Source organism: Leptodactylus fuscus, chromosome 2 (genome assembly GCF_031893055.1).
Source record: "Leptodactylus fuscus isolate aLepFus1 chromosome 2, aLepFus1.hap2, whole genome shotgun sequence".
Classification (NCBI taxonomy): Eukaryota; Metazoa; Chordata; class Amphibia; order Anura; family Leptodactylidae; genus Leptodactylus; species Leptodactylus fuscus.
The window spans coordinates 262,874,267-262,880,288 of NC_134266.1; positions in this window are offsets into that span (position 1 = coordinate 262,874,267).

The following is a 6,022-nucleotide window of genomic DNA, read 5'->3' on the forward strand; positions in this document are numbered from 1 at the left end:
AGGGTTCAAATTCAGAAAGACACATAACAAAGAAAGTCATTTCACACTGAGACTGAAGGCCCTGCTCGCAAGAGCTTACAATCTATGAGGTAGAGGGGGTGACACAAGAGGTAGCAGGGGCGGCGTTGCTTATGCATCTGTTTTAAGTTTAACCTCCTCCCCCCCCCCCCCGTGTCTGTTTTACTTCAGAATGGCAGCGCAAAGATTGAAAAACGGCTCGAAATAAAGTGTCACCATCTTCTCTACCCATTACTATCACAGCTACTTCATCTTTAACACTGGGCAGCCAAAAAATTAAAAATCGTTGGGACAAGACGCCTCACAATCCTTTGGAGAGCACATTGCGCACCCTTCCCCCCAAAAAAAACAGCAGCCCTTCTGCACAGACACCTCACTATCCTAGTCCGTTCATTACTATGATGCTAATTTTACTTTTCACCTATTTTTGCTTTTCATTGCATTAGATGTCTTTACCCCTTCTCAAGGCATTTCTGCCACTATCCGCCCGCCGTTTTTGATTGAAAATAGCTTTATTCACAATCAGTCGTCAACCAAAGTATGTACATAAGTATTGCGACCCAGCGCACAAAATACAGATTACAATACTCACAATAAATAATTAAAGTACATTCTCCCATACCTCATGGTACAGGGTCATGCGAGGCGCGGGGAAGAGAGATCCTCTAACACCCCACCCCATACTAGTATTTCTGCACTTCCCAACATATATGCATACAACAACCTAAGCATCCTGATGGGGGGAGGGAAAAGTCACAGGCCCGAAGCTTTATTGAAGTACAACACACACATGAGGGAAGCATGCTATAACATTTCTAAACAATATGTAGTCATCAACAAAACATTCAAGCAGGTGGGGGGGAAACACAGGCCCAAAGCTTTTTGGAAGACAACACCACACTCTAGGGAAACACAATAAATGCATTACCTCGTATTAACAGTTGAAGAAACAGTTTCGAAGAAAAAGTCCTTTAGTCCACTTATTCCTATTCGCCTCTCAGGCTATCCAAGATGGAGTAGTCCCGCAGCAGTCTGTGGATGAGTCTGCAACAGTCCTGAGTGGTGACCTGTTCCCTCCTGAGAACAAACCTGTTTCTGGCGAACAAGATAGCGTCCTTAAAACAGTTTATAAGGCGCCAGGCCTCCTGGATCTTGCTTTCTCTGTGGGTTCCCGGGAACAGTCCATAAAAAAAACGAATGGTAAGAAAGGTTGCTCCTGGGGACAGAGTCCTGAAGTTCGTCTTCCAGAGAATCCAACAGGCCCTGAGCAAACGGGTACTGTAGTATAGAACCCGCACATCTCCTGCATATAATGAGGGAGTGTCAGGAGTTAGCCGATTACTGGAATCAGGGACTGTCCTTGCTTGGCTGGGTATATTCTATTGCCCTTCTGCGCTCACCATTAGTTTGCCTCCTAGGTCAGCACGGTGGCTCAGTGGTTAGCACTGCAGCCTTACAGCGCTGGAGTCCTAGGTTCAAATCCTGCCAAGGGCAACATCTGCAAGGAGTTTATATGTTCTCCCCTTGTTTGCGTGGGTTTCCTCCGGGTACTCCGGTTTCCTCCCACACACCAAAGACATACTGATAAGGAATGTAGATTGTGAGCCCTATATGGGACAGTGACTGTCAATGTCTGTAAAGCGCTGTGGAATATGATGGCGCTATATAAGTAAGCATAATAAATAAATAATAGGTCATTTGGGGGAGTGTGTGGACCCGGAAAAGCCTGCAGTTAAGAAGGTTGTCTAGTCTAGGGTATTGTACCAGGCAAGAAAATTGATTGCTTACCACTGGTTGGACCCTAATTTTATTGCGCCATGTTCACTTGCAACAATTTAAGTGAATTCAGTGCCACTTGCTCACACTTATAAAAATGGCAGAGAGTAGGCAAAGATCAAATTAATTGCAAATGTAACAGAGCACGGACAATGCAACATGGCAAGAGGATCTATTTCGTTTCCATCTATTAGGGAGAATGTTATCTCTATGGGAATGCTTTTATTTCTATTCATACCCTACTCTTTTGAATGGCAGAAAAAATGAAGTAGAAGCTCCAAGGAGGAGGAGTTGGCACGCTTCTTACCATGTACAGATACCTTTTATGAAACGCTCAAATACACAACACATTTTGGGGGATTTAATCCTCTTTTTCAAGCATTCATGAGGCCACTCTTTTGAATGAGATTGGACCATAAAAAAAAATTGTGAAATACATAAAAACTCGGCCCTATATAGAGTCAAGGTTGGATGTAAATTTGTAATTCTCAGCGACACAAGATACATCGGGGTCCGTTGCAGTATTTTTATCAAATATATTTTAAAGTTACTGTCCTGGGGAATATCCTTTCAGCGGTTTAAGCACAACCACAAAGTTTATAATGCTTTTTTTTTTTTGTCGAAACAGAAAATTTCAACAAAATGGACATCTTGGTGTAGGAGCGACACGATCAACACTGTTGTCTATTTTTCTTTTGTGCACAGCATAAAATATTACAATACAGTAATAGAAATACATTTGGGGGTTTCATGCAAGTTTTGATCAAATCTTGAACAATATTCATTGTCATGGTTTATATGAATATTTCAGTAAAATGACTGAAGACTTGAGGTCTGTCTATTATCCACAGGTCTGTTAAAGCTGTTGGGGAAGATGCCATCGGTATCCGAATTTGGCAAAGTTGGGTACGAGCGCTCGGGTGATCACTGACACACACTCAGATGCTGTATTCAAGTGATCTCATTTCATTGCAGGGAAAAACATAGTTGACAAAGAGTTGGCTTGGCTATTCTAATTAGTATAACATGATTGGTTGTAGAGTTATAAGATAAGTCTGGCACATGACTATTGGCTGAGGCCTAATGTAATCTGCATCTCATTATAACTTTCCAAACTGGGATGGACGTTCTCATGAAACAAAGAAAGATACAAAACACTTATGTGTGAGCCGACATCTTAGATGTATATATCATGGCAAAAGAGATAAGATGACACGCTGGTGCAAGACTACTCTGGCCTTGTAGATAACTGAGCAATGACCTACTGAAACTCTATGCCTGCCTTGCTTCACACTGTGAATGACCTCACCTCATAGTATATGTGTGAGGATACAAAATGGATGACATTAATAACAAAATGGCGGATAAGAGATACATGACTGTACTTGCCCCTCATAAAGCTATTCTGATAGCAGAAAATTTTGTCCAGACTGTACAAGTTTTATGGGGCACCTCCATATTCAGGAAAAAGCCTTTCAAGTTTATTTCCCTTTTTCCAGCTTTTCACATGGATTTGCAGAAACTGATGTCACTGATTTGTAACTCCAGTACAAAATTTGGAGGCAAAAGTAAAATGTAAGGTGTCAAAATATATGCAGAACTGTAAATGACAAATCAGAGCGGGTTACAACAAATCTGTTGTGCTTGGAATATTGAACACCTCTAGATAGAATTGTACGGCCTCAACATCAAGGTATGATCAGAGAGTTCTGAATCCAATTGGAGACCTTCCATTCTGTAGCATCGCCGTTGTATCTCACATACGAGTCCAGGGCTACAATAAAGAGATGAGCAAATTACTGATTTGAATTAATATAAAAAATCCCCAAAAACTTGAGTCTTCAGTAGTTGATACCTTTTTAATGGCTAACGAATAATGATGACAGATTACGTTTCGGAACTCTCAGCTCCTTTCTCAAGTAAATTTCATTAAATTTAAATGAAATTTGCATTAAGTGACATTGTGAATAGTCTGTATGAGGGAAGTGTACTTGTTGATGTACAGTGCTCTTTCCTGAGATTTACAAATCCACCATACTGCTTGAAAGCCACTTTATCCTCAACATACTGTCTGAAAGGAACCATCTTCCCTCTCCAGTCAATGCAACTATTGCAATACGAGAAGTTCTGAATATTACAGTAGACACTTATTGGCTTTACATTTTTACATCTGAAATTGTGCAGTATATGGTAAAATGATCCTAGGTGAACATCAGTCCACTAAATGCAAAGTAACTTTAATTGTATATGCAAAGGGAAATCATTCCTGATGCAGGTTGCAGGTATACATGTCTAGCAACATTTAAGTTTATGTTGTGGAAGTTATTTCTAGGGACATCCTATCCTAGGTCACTTTTGCTCCATCCTTTAAGGATATCGACCATCACCAAAATCTTCTAAGCCACTTATACACTACTTGTAGGGGCAGTTAGTTGTGCAGTGAATGTGTCTAAGTGCAATCTTGTATATAAATAAGTTTGGTGCACCAGGGGTATGGCTGTGCCTGCCAGAACACCCTGTTTTTGTCTGTGATCACCACCCAGCGCCACCCCCTAACAGAGATTGACAGGTCCTGAAGTGCAGAGACCACAGGCAGAAATGGGTACCCCTGGCACAAGCAGCTGCGCTCCCGGTGTAGTGAACTACTTATCTGTATGGTGGCTCAGTGGTTAGCACTGCAGCCTTGCAGCACTGGAATCCTAGGTTCAAATCCTGTCAAGGACAACATCTGCAAGGAGTTTGTATGTTCTCCCCGTGTTTGCGTCGGTTTCCACCGGGTACTCCGGTTTCCTCCCACACTCCAAAGACATACTGATAGGGAATGTAGATTGTGAGCCCTATATGGGACAGTGACTGACACTGTCTGTAAAGCGCTGCGGAATATGATGGCGCTATATAAGTAAGCATAATATATAAATCTGTATTATGGTTGAGTATTTTGGCAAGAAAATTGCACTAGGGGTGCTTACATTGTCTCCAAGGACCCCTACAATAGTGCGCATGTGGCTTACAAGGGATTTTTTGCGGTATACTCCCTTTTTGTACAAAAAAAAGAGTACACTAACTGAGGTAGGCCCCACGGAAATAATTCAAAAAATTGTGAGGCTAAGTCACAAAGTGTAGGGCTATTAAAAAATATAAGCTTTATTATATACTAGCTAAAAATAGAGAACCGTCTCCCATACAAAACCAAAACTAAATGTGCTGTGTATACAAATCGGGGGGTGCAGGGTTTTATTTCTTCTTCCCCCTGTGCTATGATTTCTATGTGTGCTCACAAGTTTCTCATGCTTCTCAGGCTAGGGTGCTACCACAGATGTGTTTTTCCGCCTCACCCCTCTACAAGGAGTTTGAGACATTCACAATACACATCTAGCATTAATATCTACTCACAAAACTGTCCCTCTGCTTGCATTATATTCTAGGCAGAGACTGTTACATTCTCTAAAGCCTGCGTAGCCATCTATCTCAACTTGTTTAGGATACAAGTACGTTCCTCACGTATCATTCTTTCCTTTATCAGTGTCTGTTGCATACTGACAAATTTAACCCGTAATACACCTAACGCGTTTCTTTGCTAGATTAGCTAGTAGTTCATCAGAGGTGTTTTTGTCTAATGGTTCTTGCTTGATATATCCGTCCTACCAGGTTGATTTCATATTTGCTCCCCTTGTGGGCAGATAGGTAGTCCCCCTAGATCGCAATAAGCCCTCCACAGCCCCACACCCCCTATCATGAGGCATGGAGCTGTAGAGCCCTGACACCTCCCAGAAATGCTCCGCACTAGACCTATTCCGATGAAGGTCTAACAACCGAAACGTCAAAACATGAATTGATCTAGTTTGCCTTTTTCAATTATTTTTGCACTGTCAATGGCGTTTGTTATATTGTAAAATAAATTACTACATCTTCCCTATGCAAATATAGTGTGTGCAGCAAAATTTATTTTTTCAGGCTTACCAACAAGACCTCAGGTTCCACCACAACGTCTTCAAGACATTTCAATATGTCCGTGGTGTGAGCATGGACGAAGGGTCTTAGAATTTCATCGATGTAGAGCAGAGGTTCCCAAACTTTTTTTCCTCGTAGACCACTTTCAAAATTTTACAAGTTTCGGTGGACCCTCTGCTGCTACATTTCTACCATATTCCCAAAACTCATCAAAAAAAATTGTGAAGATGAGATCTAACGAGTCTCCCGTGGACGCCCCCGTGGACCCCTGAGGGTC